We start from the raw sequence: 19,963 nt of genomic DNA on the forward strand, positions 1-19,963 counted from the left end.
TATTCGTCCACCACCGTGCTTGCTCAATATCAGCATCTGTTATGTTCCCCTGTAATCTGTTAAAATTAAAGAAAAGGCAATTTACTGACTGGTGAGCTCTAACAAATTGCCACAATATCACTAATTAAAAGCAGTTGTCCTCTAGCTTTATAAAAGAGGCTTTGCACCGCTCGCCCCCGAACATCTGCATACACAGCCATCACACTTGTTGCAAGACCATAAGGATTCTTGAGCAGGGAATCAAAGCTCCTAATTGACCTTGAGAGCCTTCTTTCAGATGGACAGTTTTTGAAACTTATCTTCTTAACATTTGTAATGCACAACATAAGCCTGAAGGCATCTTGGCACTGAGACAAGCGAGGTAAGGTCAGACCTAATGGGGTACAAAAGTTTAAAAAAAAAAAGTAAAGTCTTCAAAGCCTGATATTACGCAGGGCAAAAGGAAGAGAATTCCATGCACTAGAAGCCGTTATGGAAAAGGCCTGACCGCCGAGACGGGCAAACCTAGCCCTAGTGGGCTGATTAGTCCTCGAGGCCTGGGAGCGTAGTGGCCTGGCAGGTTTATGAAAACCGTTCTTGTCCTGAAGAAATTCCACACCCACACCGTGAAACGCCTTGCGGACCAGGCACAAAGACTTAAATCTGATCTGTTGCTCCACTGGGAGCCAGTGAAGTCAGTGATGCAAGAGTGGGGGCATATGGGTTCCAAAAGGGGGGCGGAGAACAGCCCTCGATGCTGAGTCCTGCAATAGCTGGAGGCGCTGAAGCAAATGCCTAGGAAGGACAGTTTAAATAGCATTGCAGTAGTCAATGTTAGTTATGACTAATGAAGAGACCACTGGAGCATGGAACTTATGTGGAATGAAGGGCAAAACTTTCCGAATTGTCCAGAGTTTGTAATGGCCTTTTTTGACAAACATGAAATGTGATCAGTCATGGCTAACTAGGCTGACATTTTTACCCTAAGGTGTTTGACTGAAGACACAGGGAGGGGGAAAACAGGCCAAGAGTCTCTGGCCAACACTCCGGGGTCCAAAACGGTGGTGGGGGACTTCAACTCCTTCACTAACACCTCAGTTTTGTCACCAATGTGCTTCAGCCAATTAGAAGGCATCCAGTCACCTATGGCCTGAAGACATTTTCTCAGACGAGCCGCAGTTTCGAGTTGACTAAGACCCAATCGTACAATTAACTGTGTATCATTGGCATAAGAGTAGTACAAAAAGCCGAAAGCATGGATGATGCACAGAAGCGGTTGGATATAGAGCTTAAACGGAGTGGGGGAACAGTGAAGAACCCTGAGGGACACCACAAAGCAAATAAATCAACTCAACAAAAAGGAGGAAGAGAAACCGATTGAGAGCACCCCGTCAAGAAGGAAGTAAACCAGGCTAACATACGGCCTGCCTTTTTTTTCATCCACTCATTTAACAAACCCGTTCTTAAATCCTGGAATGCTAATGGGCCTGAAACCTACAAATCCACCAGATTCCTGGGTGTTCTGGCTACTAGTCTACCTTTTCACACTCACTATAATAATGCATGTGCTTTGTCTTTTCACATACCCCATGAACTCTCAGATCAGAGACAGAATCAAGCGATAACCACGTTGAGAAGTGATGGGGCTTCCTCCATGCCTTTCTGTTGGAAAGTGCTTGATTTAGACCCAGTGAATGTGACTGCTTGTCCACAGTGGCATTTAAGCAGTAATGAAAGTGTTAATTGAATTGATATTTTATATCTATTGCGCTCGTACACCAGTGTTTCAGAGCACGACAAGGCAAGGGAGGGGAACCGGGGAGAAGAAAACATACTCCTAAGTCCCGTCCCCTTTCCTCCATACTTGTGGGGACATTCTGTCCTTTGGGAAGGGACCGGAGCACTTTTTTCCAAAAAAAAGCATCCAAAAATGAAAATGTTTGTCCTATTTTTACGCTGGGTACTGCATGCGGCCATAACTCTGCCCTCCTGAGCTCCACCGCGCGCATCACCCTTCAGTCCTTTTCTCTGCACGGTCAGGACTGGACGCACTTGAATTTTTGGGAGTTTTTTGTTTACGTTGTCCTTCTCTCCTGCTCCAGTTCTGCGGTCGCGTAGTCCTCCGTCTATGCCGGAGCGTCTGGGGTTTGTGTCCTGTTCTTCATGTGAACGTCGCTTCGATAGGGCAGATCCCCATTCTCTCTGCTTGGAGTGTCTCGGGCCGGACCATCGCTGGGATTTGTTCTTCTACTGAGATTCCCTCTCCGTCCGGGCACTCCAGTGCCGTCGTCTTCTGTGGGAGGACATTTTTTAGCGCTTTCCTCTGCTTCATCTTCAGCTTTTCATGGACAAAAGATACGCTCGGTAAGTTCCTTACTTTTTAGGGTGCTCATGCTGGGGGACTCCTTTCCGGGGTCTTCTCGGTCCGGGAGGGGCTCTAGTAGCTCTACCTTTAGGATTTCTCCTGAGGTGCCTCACAGGCCTAATAGGCGTACCAGAGTTTTCTCGGAGGGTTCCCATGACGGGCCTGCCAAGACCGGAACACGTTCCAAAGTTCACCTGTCGGGTGCTAAACGTAGGCCCAGTTCGGCTGAGAATTTGGACACTGGGGTTCACTCCGAGGTCTCAGTTTCAGGAGCTTTCCACGCAGGCATCGGGGTACGCCCTGAGGCCTCAATTTCTGGAGCTTTCTGTACCAAGCCATGGCTTGAGGCTGCTGATGAGGGAGCTACACATAACGGGACGAAATCTGTGGTTCCTCTACTTGAGGCTAAGGTCTGTACCGACAAAACGGAGACCTGCTCCTAAGGTCTTGTCTGTAAGGGTCATTCCTCAGTTTTCCCGCATTCATCGCAATGATACTGGTTCTGTCGAGGGGGCAAAGAGGGCGGTCATGCACCGTAACTCCTCTGTTACTGGCTCTGCCGAGGTTCCTCCCTTGGAGGCTAATGTTGGGGCTACCTCTAAGATGTCAAGCAAACATCTTCGAAGACACCGGTGGAGTGGCATAGCATTTTAAAACCTGTGGCGGTTCAGCCGTCTGCCACCGGTCCGTCAGATGACCCTATGGCCGATCAGGATAACGATGAGCAGCCCCGCTCTGTCATTCCATGACCGGGTTCTGGATATGATGGCCCTCCTCGACATTCCAGTAGCTGAGTCCCCTGCTCTGCAGGAAGGGGTGCTTTTGGGAGGGTTCACCTTGTCACCTCAAAAGCGCACCGGCCTGTTCCAGAAGGATGTTTTGGCTGAGGCTCGTAAGGTCTGGGATAAACCCCCACACCAGGCTACATATTGATAAGAGAATCTAGGCCCGTTACAGGCTTCACACCTCTGAGGAGATGGCCTTGGCGTCTTGCCCGCTTCCTTCCTCAACAGTGGTAACTGTGGGCACGCTTCAATCTAAGCCGGCCTCTACATCTGTGGCTCAGGTTCTCTCCAGGGATGACAAAATTCTGGACTCCTTGCGCAAGCAAGTCTTTGCTAACTCAGCACTGCAACTTCACCAAGCAAATACCGAGCTGATCCTGGCGGCAGCTAATAGGAAGCTGTGGAGGGAGGTGGCTGATTTCCAGGAGTGCGTTCCTTCGGATAGGCTGGACGACTACAAAGCCGGCTTGTTGGACGCTAGGGTGTTGGCATACTTCAGCTCGAGGCCTGATGGTGGGCATTCACACCTCCTGCCAGGTGTGGCTCCATGCGACAAAGTTTTCGAAGGGGGTGCAAAATACAGTTCTGGACCTTCGCTTTGACGGAAAGGAGTTTAATTCTTCTACGGATGACGAACTCACGAAGACCAAGGCGAGTACCCAGCTAAGGCCCCTTACACTCAGAGGTCGTGGTCTCAGTCTCAATCTTTTTCTGGCTTCAAAGGGTTTCAGGACTGCCGGGCACGCAGTACAGACACTCCGGTTGGGGCACCTGTCGAAAACAACAACGTGGCTGGTTTTTCTCTCGACCTTCAGCCTCTCCAGGAGCAGGTAGCCTCCCAGCTGACAAATCTGCAAAATTATAATTTTTGTCGGTCGCACGAGACTCTGGTGGGAGGACAAATCTCGTCTCATCTGGAGGCGTGACAGGCCATCACTGACAATCGTTGGGTTTTGTCCATCGCTCAGGCGGGCTTTCGCTTGCCACTCTCCCCTACCCCGCCCTTCAGTCCTCCCTTCCAACAGATGGGGACATCCTCCCTTAGAGCCGAGGTTCAGAAGCTTCTAGACCTCAGGGCGGTGGAACCTGTTCCTCTCGGGGAGCAAGGGTAGGACTTCTACTCTCGACTGTTCACGGTTCCCAAACCCAACCAGGCTAGCCTGCGCACCATCCTTAACCTTTCCCAGTTCAATCTTTCTCTTCCCCAAGCAAAATTCAAGGTGATCACGCCCTGCCAAACAAAGTCCTTTCTTCGGAAGGGCGACTGGCTCAGTGTTGTGGACTTCAGGACGCGTACATGCACATCCTGATATGGGGGCCACATCGAAAATACCGGAACATTTCCAGTTCCAGGTGCTTCCTTTTCTTCTTAGCTCGGTGCTGCCTGTCTTTACGAAGATGTCGGTCATCGCAGCTTACCTACAGCTAAAGGGTGTTCATGCAGTGCTTAAAGTGGGCCGGGGCCGGGCCCCGGCAGTCTCCAAAAAGTGGGACTGAGCCGGGGCCCTGCCGGGGCCCCTGTCCAATGCGCCTGCCATGAAGTCAGGCGTGCCGACAGAAGTGGCAGCCAGCCACAGCGACGCTGTGACTGGCTGCCACTTCTGTCAGTCATAGTAACTGCCTTTGGTGACCCCTCGCGCGAGAGGTCACCAGAGGCAGTTACTGTCCCTTTGTTTCCCCAGGTCGCCGAGGTGTCTTTAACCCTCGGCGAACCTGGGGATTCCTCGATGTTTATAAAAGATGGCTTTGAAAATACACATTTCAAGCCATCTTTTATAAAGCTTTGTCGATGGACAATTTTGTCCGTCGTCAAAGCTTTATAAAAGATGGCTTGAATTGTGTACTTTCAAAGCCATCTTTTATAAACCCGAAATCTTTAAAAAAAAAAAAGATGGCCTGAAAACTAGGCAAACCGTAGGGTATACACACAAATATATATAAATGTTATATATTTGTGTGCGTACCTTACTATGGTTTGTGTACTTTGCAAGCCATCTTTTATAAATGTAGAAATATGTTACATATCTCTGTTTAGAAAAGATGGCTTGCATAGTACACAAAGCATAGTAAGGTATGCACACAAATATATAACATTTATATATATTTGTGTGTATACCCTACGATTTGTGTACTTTTTAGGCCACGCCCCTCCCACAAGCCACGCCCCCAAATGAAGGCCCCCCCTCGATTTCTTACCCCACTTAAAGCCCTGCGTTCATGTATATCCGTATTTGGACGATTGGCTCCTACGCAACCCTTGTCCACTGACGATATTGAGCAATCTCCAGTCTCTCCTTCAGCTCTTGTTCCACCTCAGGCTTTCGGCAAACTGGCGTAAATCTTCCATGACGGTCTCACAAGAAGAGATCTTCCAGGGTTTTCGTTGGAACACGATCGACTCCAGAGTGTATTTGACGGTGGACAGGATTGCGGATCTATTCACCACATGTCAGGTCCTCATCCAGTCAGAGCACATGACTGCTTGGTGGTTCCAGAGACTTCTGGGCCTTATGGCTTCATGCGTACTTGCTCTTCCTCTTGCACGTCTCAAAATGAGGCATACTCAGCTGGCTCTTCGGAGCTCTTGGTCTCAGGCTCCGGACTTGGATTCCAAGGTGATCCCAGTTCCTTCCTGCATGATAGCGGATCTTCTATGGTGGTCCTCGACCAGCAATCTCATGATGGGGCCTCTTTTCAGGAGCCCTGCCCACAATTGACGATTACCACAGACTCCTCCCTCCTAGGGTGGGGAGCAACTCTGGATCATCTCCAGGTTTTCGATCAATGGACACTGCAGGACAGGCAGTTTCATATAAATTATTTGGAACTCCAGGTGGTATTTCTAGCGCTGAAAGCGTCCCACCATCCATCACAAACCGGGTGGTCCGTGTCTGCACGGACCACTCGGTGTCCATGTTTTACATCAACAAGCGGGGTGGTACCATGTCACCACCCCTTGTGGACCTTGCCATTCAGATGTGGGAATGGGCTATCCAGCACGAAATGTGGCTGCTGGCGGTGCACGTTCCAGGGCAACTCAATGTGACGGCAGAATCACTCAGCCGGCAGACGGCGGCCAGCTACAAGTGGGAACTGAACTTGGAAGTCCTCTCCCAACATCTTTTGCCAATGGGGTACTCCAGAAGTGGACCTTAATGCGACTGTTGCAAACTGGAAACTTCCTCTTTATGCATCCAGGAACAGTCTTTGGGCCTCTTCTTTAGGTATGCATCCAGGAACAGTCTTGGGGCCTCTTCTCTATGGGATGCTCTTGAGATCCCATAGCACAACATGAAAGCATATGCCTTCCCGCATCTTCCTCTGGTTCATTGGTCACTCTGCAAGCTCCAGAATGCATTGAAATGCACTCTCCTGTTCATAGCTCCTTGGTGGCCAGCCAGATTCTGGTTTTTGGAACTTCAGCATGTGTCCATTTATCCTCCGATCAAACTGCAGCTGATTCACAACCTGCTTCACCAGTGAGATCCGCAGATGTGGCACCCCTCCCCACAATCATTCAGCTTGGCAGCCTGGTGCCTGAGTTCAAATCCCTAGCGCAGTTTAACCGGTCTGAATACAATATGCACGTCATCCAAGCGGCCAGGAAGCCTTCTACGAGGTCTCGGTATAGGAGCAAGTGGCTCCGGTTTTGTCACTTGTGTCTCGCTAATCAATTAGACCCCAGACATGCTATGATTGACACTGTCCTTTCGTTCATTTCTCATCTGGCTGCTTCGGGCATCATGTCCTATCCAGTAGGACTTATTTGTCGGCTATTGCCACCTACCTATCCGCTGAGGCCTGCTCTTTTTTCTTTGACAAATCCAGTCATTAAAAGACATTTTGCAGGTTTATTACATCTTTTCCCACCTGTACGCGATCCTCACCCAAAGTGGGATTTAAGTGGTTTTGTCCACCTTATGCCATAAGCCATTTGAGCCTTTGGACAAGACGGATCTGAAGTACCGTTCTTGGAAGGTTGCCTTTTTGATTGATTGCAGTGACTTCAGCAAGGCGTGTAAGCGAGATTTAAGCCTTGTCCGTGGAACATCCGTTCCTTACCTTTCATAAGGATAAGGTTGTGCTCTGCACTCATCCTTCTTTCCTTCCTAAAGTGGTGACAGATTTTCATTTGAATCAGTCTATAGCCTTACCTGTTTTTTTTCCCGGCCTCAGGCGCAGAGAGAGTATTACACAATCTAGATGTCGGTGGAGCTCTGAAGTTCCGTCTGGACAGAACTGAAGTCGGGGGCTCGTCCCAACTATGTTGCGTTCGGAGACCCGAAAGGGAAACTCGCTTCAAAATATATCTCCCAGTGGCTTGCCTCCTGTAGCTCAGAGGCATGTACCATTCAACCTCCGAAGGGCATTCATGCACATCTTGTAAATGGCAAAGCGGCTGCTGTTGCCTTCCAAAAGTATGTTCCCTGGGAGACTATTGCCAAGGCGGCTACGTGGGCCTCCCCATCAGCTTTTTGTAAGCATTACTGCTTGGACCGGAGCTCCAGGGCCAATGCTCAATTCGGCCAGGCTGTCCTTAAAACCCTTTTTCAGTAATGAGTTTCCATCCACCCGTATTCCTGTGAGGGGTGCTTTGAAATCTCCCACACGTATGGATGAAATTGAACGGGCGTAGGAGTAGAACAAAGTTACTCACCATAGTGACTACCTAGTCCATAGTCCCCTTTCCTCCATATGCCCGCCCGCCGTCCCCTCTAATAAGTATCCTCTATTATTGCTTAATTGGTCACAGACCTGGTGATAGAAAAGGACTGAAGAGCGATGCGGAAGGCGGAGCTCAGGAGGGCGGGGTTACGGCCACATGCGGTACACTGCGTAAAAAGAGGACGACAAACATTTTTGATGCTTTTTGGAAAAAAGTGCTCTGTTCCCGTCCCAAAGGACAGAATGTCCCCACAAGTTTGGAGAAAAGGGGACTATGGACTAGGAGTAAAGTAGTCACTACGGTGAGTGACTTTGTTAATCTTACTATGCCCAGTGACATTGAGAACGTGCAAGTGGTCTTTGCTCTTGGTGGTTGTTCTAACTTTCTCCTGCTCTTTGAAAACCTTCACATTTGTAGCTTGCTCTCCTTAATGCACGCTATGCGCCTGTTTTGGGATTGCCGAGATTAACCAGCCCCCCCAGTCACCATATGGGGCCTCCTTCGAGTGTTTTTGGTGAGGGGGTCGAAGTTTATAGAAACTGCCTGTACTGTAGCAGCTATGGATGTTATTTATTTTTGCAGGGTTTCTTTGTTTTCTTTTAAAGAACGTGGTCCCGGCTCCTAAGGGCATTTGAGGGGTATAAATTACTTTAGAACAGTAAAAATGTTTGTTAACGATTTCAATCAGGCGACGCACACCTTGGTCTCAGCCTAGGATGTAGCGCTCAATTGATATGCCGTTCTCTTTATTTTATACAGACTCAATTTGAGATGGTACACCACTTGTATCACACCCCCTTTTTAAAATGCCCCGGGTCACAATGGACCATGAACCAGGCCGATTGGTGAAATTGCAATATTTATTTATTTTGAAATTCAATTTTTAATATGGGGCAGCAATCACAATGGGGTGATAAATTTCAATGAAATGAAAGCAATGCACTCTGTGAACCTTTTCCTAGAATATATACATAGCACAATTGAATAGAAGCACTTGATTTAGGAAAGATTGCACCCAAGTTAAGGTTTCCCCTTGCAATGTTCCTTCAACCCACAAATCGAATTCTGAGTGGATAGAAAGAAGCAGCAGGTAGTCGAGAATAAGGAGAAAACCGAATTACAATCCTACCTTCCCTCACAGAATAAGAGACTTTAAACCCTTAGCAAAGGTCTAAAATAACACTTGAATTTTACAAATAATTAATTGTGTGGTCAAATTATAATATACATATGTTTTATCACAATAACAGGTATATCATATCACTGGCAATCACTTGGCAATGGATCAGCAAAAGGCATACAATTAGAAAATGAGTGGAAAGTTTACAGCATGCTGCAGCCAAATGACACTTTGGAAAACTTGCAATTTTCTCAATTCCCGCTTTAAATTACCAAAACGGCTTTTAATAAAAACAGGTCAAATACTCTTATTTGGAGTGCAGTTTTTGGGCTAACGGTAGAGGTATAAACACAGGGACAATATAAAGGTGAACATAGGTCTCTAGCTGGTGAATTGAGAGAGATTTGGAAGCTGGAGTGAGGTACATTTTTAGGAAAATTTAGCAGTTAAAATGAAAACTTCGGTTTTGCAAGAATGGAAAATGTTACCCTAAATTATCTAGGCTATATTGTTAAAGAGGAACACAGTAAGCTCCAAGGTTCATTCGCGAGGTCAACCTTGTCACCCCAGTGCCCAACCCCATCAATAAAATATATGGAAATTGGTTTGATTACTCCAAATATAACTAAGGGCTTATAGTTTACCCCAGTCAAAATTGAAAAGAGATGGCGCTAGCATTTATAATGATCCTCGTATCCTCTCCTTAATGTTTAACAGTTTCAAGTTACCAGGGTGTAAATATGACTACTTGGAGAGTGGGATAAGGACAAAGGCAAGACATGATAGGCTGTGTGTTTCTATGGGGTAGGGATTATACTCGGTCCAATTTTTAGTTTTGGGATTTTTGGACAGTCAACAGGTTCTGGTCACCACGCGGCGGCGTGCCTGGTAAAAGTCAGCTAGGCAAGGTCTGGTCACCAGTTAGCGAACAGCTGGGCAATTCGGGTCACTGGATGGCACAGGTACTGCTGGATGCAGTCAGTGGGCAGCAAGCTGGTCTGATTTCAGGATGTAAAAGGTACCACACCTTTCCCCTTTTTCATGGGAGATTAGTGGGTTGATTCTCGATCACTGGCCTTGCTGGGATAGGAATCGGCTATGCTTGGGTTTTGCATTGGGCTCTGGAGTAGGGTCAGCGATGCTTTGGCCTTGTAGTTGGAATCAGCAAGATGAATGGAGCAGATCAGGAACTAAGCACAGGAACTTCAGGAAGAGTGTGTCTAGAGTCCTATCATGGGCTCTTATTTATACTGCATAGTGACATCATAAACATATATGGCTGGGCAGGCTTAGCTAAACGCACCTAACCCACTGGATTGGTCAGGGTTGCTAGTCCCCACCTCACTCTCAGCTGGTTGGATTTCAAGGGCAGGATATCAGATTTATGATGTGAGTTTTACAATGTTCAAAAACCTCCCACAGTTACTTTGGCTAAAATCCGATTTTGCCACAAATGGTACATTTGTTGTTCAATGTATGAGTTGTTCCATTGTACAGTGCCTTGGTGTAAGGCGCTCTATAAACCAATCAATCAATTAATTTATACAGTTGAAGTCTCTTCGCAAATTACATAACAGGTTACACATTTTATGCAGACCAACTCTGTAATCTGTGAGACCTTGTTTTGTATGTTTTAATAGTCTTTGGTCATTTTCAGTGCGAAATGTTTGGCCTAAAATTCTGTGACTTTACACGTGCGTACATACTATCATGGGACCTATTTCTGTTAATTTTTAACATTCCTTCATGTGTCCTTTCCCCATGATTCACATTCTTCTGGCGTTCGTGTCCCATACATGCTATTGACAGCCAAGACCTTATTTGAAAGCCACAAAAATCCCATTTAAACTACAAAAATGTTTACATTTTTGCAAAGTCCTGTTGCAAAGATAACCGTCTTCAAAGTTTCTTAATAAAATAGTCTTTTGAAACAAATGGGCATCCTTTGACCTATACTGGGCCATTTTTTTTCTTTATTCAGCTACCACCAACTGTAATTTCTCCCAGGAGGATGGGGTTTTCCCAACTTGATTGAAGGTGTATTGCCCCTTCTCCACTTCGCACAAGTGTCTTGGAAATTCCATTGTAGAGGGCTTAGCCCAGACCGGATTCTGCCTAACCTAGTAATTATAACTGGGGTGTTAGTATCTACTGAGAGGGCCCCTTCTGTTTCTGTCATCCTCTCAGCAGAAACCTGTCTTGGGCTGATTCCTCCCCCCCCATGCAGCTACTGAAGTTTGATTTAATTCCATTTATTTTTGCTCTGAATTGGAAGAAAACCTACTGAATAGAACCATTTCATACATTGTATTTTCACAGTACAACCCCCTTTTACATTGCTAGGCAAGGATACGTTTTTGTTAAACATAGTACTCTCAAACAAGCATTTTTCTCCTTTAGTTTGCAAAGCCCATTTCTACACATGTGGTGCAAGCTGCTAGCACTTAGCTTTCAAATTCGGTTTTTGACTTTCCATCTGGATTCCCACACTGTTTTGCAGCTATAGTTATTTTCTTTTAGGCAGTAGTTTATTTGAACCACCTATGCACTGAAATTGACATAGACCAGAGCTGGAGTTTCTTTGAATTACTGATCCTTGACACTTTGTAATTTAAAAGTGAAGCGTTTGTCCTGTGCGGCGGAAAATTAAGTTTCTTAGTTGATTTTTCTCAGATTTGGTTTGACAGAGCCTGTCATTCAGGGGTCATGCTTGGTTTTGCTGAAACACAATGGGGATATGAATGGACATGGCAGGGCTTTATTACTAACAGGAGTTTGAGGAAGAACAGATAAAAATAGCATCAGAGCAGCATAATTTTACGGTAATATACCCCCTTTTCAATGGGGACTTTGGGCTGGCAGCAAAGCAGCACTGCTTTTTCAGTTCATTTCTTTTGTATATGTAAGTACACACTGGCAAGCTCCCTCAGTGTGCCCCCTTGTTCCATCCTGCCTATGTGTGCTTGGCAAGATGGTTGAGCCATCTTTTTGTTGCTGCAAAATAGTTTGTTTTGAGGCCATGGTGCTCACTGGAGCCAGTGGAGCCATTTTGCTGGTGACTGCAGATGCGCAGCTTGGTGATGTGGGGGACGTACTGCTGAGTGGGTAAATATATTCCACACATTGAAGTTATGTAGGCCAGAATCCTTGGGCAAAACCTCAGGGAAGGGAGAAATATTAAAGCGTTGTTTAAGCAGTTTTGGCATGTTCAGTAATACTATGGGCATAGCGCCATCTGGTGAGTCGGAACGTGTGGACTTTCTTTTGCTAGAGATTGGAGTAAAGGTGGCACAGAATCTGATGAAGAGATGGCATTGAGTCTGCCCAGTTTGGGGGAAGGAGATTTAGGAGATATACTTGTGAGGAGAGGGAAATGCAAGCGAGAGTCCATAAACGTAAGACCGAAGGTGAGAGTTGATTTCCTGCTGAAATGCTTGCCTGTCCCCTGTAACCCTCAGTCCCCTATCTTCAAACCTAGAATGTTATTCCCAAGTGTGCATTTGGTTTTCCTTCACATGGATGGGTTATTAGTGTTTTATACGTTGTTTATATTTTTATACTTACTTTGTTAGATTTTGATTTTGGTACCAGTGTACTTTTGGTACTGCTTTGGATGGTTTGTGCTAGCTCGCAAACCTTCTGAAGAGTATAGCCTGAGCTACCCGAGCGGTAAAGGAGGGGAATGCCATTCATATTGTGCCTTGTTTTCACCTTCATGATTGGGGTCCCTGCTGGTTTAGTAGTAGTGTGGACTGAGTAGGCACTTAGTCACTACTTAGCCATGTACTCCTGCAGAGCAGTAGGTATTTCCTTGGTTACTAGTTCTATGATTCACACCCGGGAACGCTCAGCTATTGCTGCCTGTGAAGACCAGAGACCAATCATGGGTGGCCCTGCAGCCCTCACCCATGTCCCTTACTGCTCCACTGTACGCAGGTTCCAGTTATGGAAATGAGGCAGATGTAAGGTAGGGTATATGCAGTGCTGGAAATTGACAAAACGCACTGGGGGGCGGAGGAGGGAGAGGTTGGGGCCAGATTATCACCAGTGTGTGGGGGACAGGGGGCGGAGTTAAGTGTTGAATGATGTGCTCCCATTTCCTCCGTCGGTGTGACTATTCTGACAGAGGAAATGAGTACCATATTGCATGTTCAGAAGGAATGAACGTTTGAATTATTAGCACAGACATGTTTAATAAATTGGTGGTCATTCTTATGTTTCCAAAACACACCTTTTGTAATGCAAAGCAGCCAGCATCCTGTATTCAGGACACGCACATCATTCAACACATAACTCCGCCCACACTATATGCACACTACCCTGGAAAGACTCATTTCCCTAATTGGAACCTGTCTACAGAGTGGTGGGTAACCTTTTCTAACTCCAGTGTTCTCACGAAGCTGTTTTACTCTTTCAAAAACATCTTTATTTGTTGTGTTTCTATCCAAGTGAAGATGCCGATCTAGCCTGAATAATACGATTTCTTGTTAGTTTTGGCCGAGGCCCAAGCAGTCGATGAAGGCATTTGTCTAGGATCCCACTCTGTGGTCAAGTAGGAGACTGGGATTAGAACTTCATGAGACCACAGTTGACAATTTGGCCACATCAACCAGTGACGGTGGAAAGACATTCTGGTGCCTGTTCGATGTTTTAATCCTTTCAGTTCATCTGTACAGTGCCTGTATTGTATCCTTGGTTTTTACTGGGAAAGACGTCTTTGTCCGGTGCCACTTAGCATTCCACGTTTTCTGCTGGATTTTCGGGCGGGGAAAGTAGCTTGATTGCTTCTTGTCAAGACTACATACTGACGCTGGCTCAAGTCTTCTTTCCCGGCCTGTTTCGCAGTAGGCAGTTGCCTCCCCTCTGAGGGGCAACCGGGGGTTGGCTTGCTTCTCCCCCTTTTTTCAGTTATCGTGTAGACTTTCTTTAGCCATATGAAGTACTCTTTCCCAATTGTTTTCGGCTTTTGAACCAGCTAGGAAAGTGTGGCTGTTGAGTTAACCGTGTGCTTGCCCTCTTGTGTTGTAGAGCCTTTTCGGCTATGCCAAAGTGTTGCATATATCCACATGGTCCGACTTAGGTGGAGAGATTGTACAAAAAAGTGAACTTGTCCTCCGTTTTGAAAGATGCTTGGCGTGCACAGTCCCAGGGTCTAGTACCCAACACTAGTTCTAAGATGTAAACTGTAAAAAGTCAGGGAGTTCAGGGAGGAGAGGGGGAATTGAAAAGTATTTGTGGTTCGTTAGTGGCTAGTTGTGTTGTGCCTCTATGCGAGACATACAACAAAAACTCTAATTTAGTTAAAATCTGTGAGCCGTACAAGCTTATTACTGTGCGCAGGGGGCTGCTTGCACTGTTTGGAATGATTTTACCAATTGTATCACAGAAACTGGTATTTGGTCAAAAATAGATCAATAATTGGTCATTATATTTTATGATTAGTTGTTAATTTATTTTGGTCAAGGATTCTGGATATATTCAGGAACTCGCTCCTTGAAAATGTGCTTTTGATATTTATATTGGAAATGGGTGTTACTTGATATTGTATGTTCTGTTGTACTTGGTTTTGTGTGAAGGATAAATGGTAGTACATGATTTACACTACTGGCAAATGCTGTTCATCAGGAGAACTTCTTTGTACCTGTTGAAACCTGTTCTTGGAGGCTGGGTCTGGATGGAGGACACCCCCACAACTTCCCTATTGAAGAGCATTGGCTCTTCTGTGGTTCTTTTTGTACTGTACACTGCCAGTCACTAGCCTACCTGATTTCTCAGTGGCTGCTGTCTGGGCCTCCAGAACAGTTACCGACCACTAGCCTGATTTTCCCATTTATTTGCTTGGCCCTTTATGAGGAGGAATAGTTGCTTCTCTTGCATATGTTTTTAAAGTGAAGGGCATCGAGGGAGTCCCACTTCTATTTGGGGGTTAAGGAACTTTTTCCTCATGGATGGCAGTACGAGGTGTTCTCACAGGAGACCTAGGCTACCTTCCCCTCTGCCCTCTTGGCTAGGGCACACCTTGTGGGTTACCATCGCATCTACAGCTTGAGAAGTATGCCAGGTGTAGGAAGGATCTACTTCTGGTGCCCCTTAATCGTTCATATGTCGCACACCTCTTTGATTCCGGAGTCTAACTTTTTGGTTACCGAATATTGGCGAAAGTGTGGGTTGGGCATTCGGCAGTGATAATTTTGCCAGCTTTACATTTTGGCACAAGGACCCCTGAAGGATTGTGGAGGTGGTGACACATGCTCTCGTTCTGTTTATGGACCACCTCCATGACCTTTTAGGAATTTGGTGTCGGCAGTCCTTCGAGGTTATTTATTCTCAAGAGTCTGCGACATTGGCCACAAAGAGGCCGAACCCAGTCTGTTCACCCCAGTACCACCTTTGAGATTTCCTCAACTTCTGCTTTTGGGATGGGACAATGTTCTCACTTTTTCCTTTAAAAGTATAAACTGTGATCTATTCCTCATACAAACGAAACGTAAACCTGCTACTTGGGCTGACCGGTCTGCTGTGTGTTGTGGTCTTCAGAGACGTCGTTGTGCCTCTGGTATGTTCCACAGTTACTGTTAATGATTTTCAATACAAAAACTGGGATGGCCACCAACATAAAAGTAGGACTAACCCCCTACCTCCCACCTCCCCATGCCCTAGTCTCCCCCACACGCCTTAGTGATAATTCCCTTTTCCAGCACTGCATCTTTATATACATTGTGCGTTCAGGGCTGTAAACGCAAGTATGTGAAAAATAAACGAGCCCTAGCTCTTACTGGTGTGTACTAAACTATGGCAAAGGGGTATTTGCTTAATACATGATTGTGAAGAGTGCTTGTGCGCTCGCTTTCGACAAAAACCAGGACAGAGTCTTAAATATAAAATGTATTAAACCTCTGGGGATTTAGGGTACCGAGGGCACACTTCCCGGACAGTCACAACACAACTTATTTGTGCTTGGTTTAATTGAATGGATGTTTTTCTCTAAGCAGTCTCTCCCAGGCCGACGGAATGTCTCCCTGCCCCCTCCTTTTGTCACCCTGCAGTTTCCAATGTCATGTTATGTATGCGTTTCCCTTGCATTGTTTTCGTGTCTGTTGCTTCATTATCTCTACCAAGTAGTAAATAAACGTATTGCGATTTGTCGCGGATTGTAGAAGCAGTACAGTGGACGCCCTTTCTCTTCCAAGGCCGAATGTCTTGATCTGCACTTTTGTAGTCGGCTCACGCACTCTTGCCCTGGTTGGCCTCCTTGCTCTTTTGTGCTCTTCCTCCATTAATATGACCATTTAAGCTTCAGAAAGTGTTCAGCATTGAGACTACAAGAAACACTGGCGCAAAGTAACCTGTAAATGATGAAGATGCTCGCTGGAGTCCTGCGCTTTCCCACACAGAGCTGCTGGGGCCTACTGCGGAGGGCCCTCTGGCTCATGTACGCATGTGCCTGAACCTGTGCCTGTTCATGTTGTGCGGGAGCTGGAAAGCTGTGGCAGGATCCTGTCCTCCTGATGGCAGTGAAGCGGTTCTGGACTGTGTGCATGGCTGCGCATGTATGAACGTGTTTGTTTGGTTGGTTGAGTGTGTGTGAGTAAACAAGAGCCTATGTTATGGGTGCGTGGGCGAAACCAGAGTTATAAATGCAGTGAATGTGTATGAAGGAGTATGGTCGGTTGCATGAAAATATACCCCTTCCCAGTGCACCCCCAAATCGAAGGCTCGCTTATCTGCACAGTAAGTGGTCCTCTGATTTGGGGGTGCAGGAGGAGTGGATCATTTTTTACAGGGTATAAATGTTAAAACAAACAGAAGTGTTGCTCGGTTAGTGTGATGAATACTGTTTTCCCAGGGGTACCCTCCTACCATGTGTCCAGGGGATGGAAATTGCTTTCTGAACCTGACCCTGAGGGTGGCTATATGAGGGCAGATCCTATGGGAGCAAACAACCTCTGGGAGAAAGTGGTAATGCCCACGGATGAGACATGGCATCTCCCTTACAGGATGAGTCTCCCATACCAAACACCATCATAGCCTATTGTGGTTCTTTCTCTGCTCCCTCAAAGGAGAAGACTGAACTTCCTTCAATTCTTCAGAGCAACTTTAAGACATTGATTCACCCACAGGACATGTTAAAACCATTCCTCCAATCTTCTCGTGTAATCTAGGGAAACCGAGACTGGCCTACATTGGTGCAGCTAGTCTGAATATATTTTCAAACTGCAGCATGACATTTCTTACTGGCACATCCGACTGGACCATGTTATATTTGCATGCATTACTAAAGTCGTCATGGACATGTTTTTATTTTACAAAAGCTCTCAGTGCTGTTGGTGACTTGATTCGATTGGACTTTTCATGCGTTAACCTACAAAACCAAGCGTCTACAGTGTGGCGCGTTTGGAAAGAAGCAACGTGAAAGAAATGTCACAATTTTAAAAATATTATTTTGAACATCTCTTTGAGTGGAGTCCAACTGCCAGTTGTGCCTCCTCAGAACTCCGCCCTGTTGGCACGCCACCCCCACTGCGGCCCTTGTGGGATGCCCCTTCTAATGCGGTGCTTGTCGGGCGTGTAAGAGCCGGCCGCTGCGGCTCGGCAGCACACAGACGCCGCTCTGGTGGGCCGCTGCGGCTCGTGGTGTTGCCCATTGCGTGCAGCACACAGACGCCGCTCTGGTGGGCCGCTGCGGCTCGTGGTGTTGCCCATTGCGTGCAGCACACAGACGCCGCTCTGGTGGGCCGCTGCGGCTCGGCAGCACACAGACGCCGCTCTGGTGGGCCGCTGCGGCTCGTGGTGTTGCCCATTGCTTGCAGCACACAGACGCCGCTCTGGTGGGCCGCTGCGGCTCGTGGTGTTGCACACAGACGCCGCTCTGGTGGGCCGCTGCGGCTCGTGGTGTTGCCCATTGCGTGCAGCACACAGACGCCGCTCTGGTGGGCCGCTGCGGCTCGTGGTGTTGCCCATTGCGTGCAGCACACAGACGCCGCTCTGGTGGGCCGCTGCGGCTCGTGGTGTTGCCCATTGCGTGCAGCACACAGACGCCGCTCTGGTGGGCCGCTGCGGCTCGGCAGCACACAGACGCCGCTCTGGTGGGCCGCTGCGGCTCGTGGTGTTGCCCATTGCGTGCAGCACACAGACGCCGCTCTGGTGGGCCGCTGCGGCTCGGCAGCACACAGACGCCGCTCTGGTGGGCCGCTGCGGCTCGTGGTGTTGCCCATTGCGTGCAGCACACAGACGCCGCTCTGGTGGGCCGCTGCGGCTCGTGGTGTTGCACACAGACGCCGCTCTGGTGGGCCGCTGCGGCTCGTGGTGTTGCCCATTGCGTGCAGCACACAGACGCCGCTCTGGTGGGCCGCTGCGGCTCGTGGTGTTGCCCATTGCGTGCAGCACACAGACGCCGCTCTGGTGGGCCGCTGCGGTTCGGCAGCACACAGACGCCGCTCTGGTGGGCCGCTGCGGCTCGTGGTGTTGCCCATTGCGTGCAGCACACAGACGCCGCTCTGGTGGGCCGCTGCGGCTCGTGGTGTTGCACACAGACGCCGCTCTGGTGGGCCGCTGCGGCTCGTGGTGTTGCCCATTGCGTGCAGCACACAGACGCCGCTCTGGTGGGCCGCTGCGGCTCGTGGTGTTGCCCATTGCGTGCAGCACACAGACGCCGCTCTGGTGGGCCGCTGCGGCTCGGCAGCACACAGACGCCGCTCTGGTGGGCCGCTGCGGCTCGTGGTGTTGCCCATTGCGTGCAGCACACAGACGCCGCTCTGGTGGGCCGCTGCGGCTCGTGGTGTTGCACACAGACGCCGCTCTGGTGGGCCGCTGCGGCTCGTGGTGTTGCCCATTGCGTGCAGCACACAGACGCCGCTCTGGTGGGCCGCTGCGGCTCGTGGTGTTGCCCATTGCGTGCAGCACACAGACGCCGCTCTGGTGGGCCGCTGCGGCTCGTGGTGTTGCCCATTGCGTGCAGCACACAGACGCCGCTCTGGTGGGCCGCTGCGGCTCGGCAGCACACAGACGCCGCTCTGGTGGGCCGCTGCGGCTCGTGGTGTTGCCCATTGCGTGCAGCACACAGACGCCGCTCTGGTGGGCCGCTGCGGCTCGGCAGCACACAGACGCCGCTCTGGTGGGCCGCTGCGGCTCGTGGTGTTGCCCATTGCGTGCAGCACACAGACGCCGCTCTGGTGGGCCGCTGCGGCTCGTGGTGTTGCACACAGACGCCGCTCTGGTGGGCCGCTGCGGCTCGTGGTGTTGCCCATTGCGTGCAGCACACAGACGCCGCTCTGGTGGGCCGCTGCGGCTCGTGGTGTTGCACACAGACGCCGCTCTGGTGGGCCGCTGCGGCTCGTGGTGTTGCCCATTGCGTGCAGCACACAGACGCCGCTCTGGTGGGCCGCTGCGGCTCGGCAGCACATAGACGCCGCTCTGGTGGGCCGCTGCGGCTCGTGGTGTTGCCCATTGCGTGCAGCACACAGACGCCGCTCTGGTGGGCCGCTGCGGCTCGGCAGCACACAGACGCCGCTCTGGTGGGCCGCTGCGGCTCGTGGTGTTGCCCATTGCGTGCAGCACACAGACGCCGCTCTGGTGGGCCGCTGCGGCTCGTGGTGTTGCACACAGACGCCGCTCTGGTGGGCCGCTGCGGCTCGTGGTGTTGCCCATTGCGTGCAGCACACAGACGCCGCTCTGGTGGGCCGCTGCGGCTCGTGGTGTTGCACACAGACGCCGCTCTGGTGGGCCGCTGCGGCTCGTGGTGTTGCCCATTGCGTGCAGCACACAGACGCCGCTCTGGTGGGCCTTGGCGAGGAGCTGCCCGTCCTCTCGCCATGGCGCAGCCCCTGCTGTGCACACGCGTGGCCATGCCGGCTAGATGGCAGGTCGCGTGAGAGCGGGACACGGCCGCACGGGGGGGGGGGGTGGCTAGTGCGCCACTGCCACATGGTAGGGCCGGGACACGTGCTTTGGGGCTGCGCGGGGCAGCGGGCCGGCCCTCCCACAGACCCCCCCCCCCCCTGCGAGAGGGGACTCCCCCGCCCGGCCCACCGCGCGCGGAGCAGGCTGCG

At 49.4% G+C, this 19,963-nt stretch overlaps 1 protein-coding gene across 1 annotated transcript in view; it reads left to right on the forward strand.

Annotated features, from left to right (window-relative positions):
* The window catches only part of ANKRD28 (ankyrin repeat domain 28), a 1,823,421-nt gene that overhangs the window by 229,933 nt on the left and 1,573,525 nt on the right, over nucleotides 1-19,963 (forward strand). The gene's annotated exons all lie outside the window — the stretch shown is intronic.

This window comes from Ambystoma mexicanum, chromosome 2q (genome assembly GCF_040938575.1).
Source record: "Ambystoma mexicanum isolate Mex_15411 chromosome 2q, UKY_AmexF1_1, whole genome shotgun sequence".
NCBI lineage: Eukaryota > Metazoa > Chordata > Amphibia > Caudata > Ambystomatidae > Ambystoma > Ambystoma mexicanum.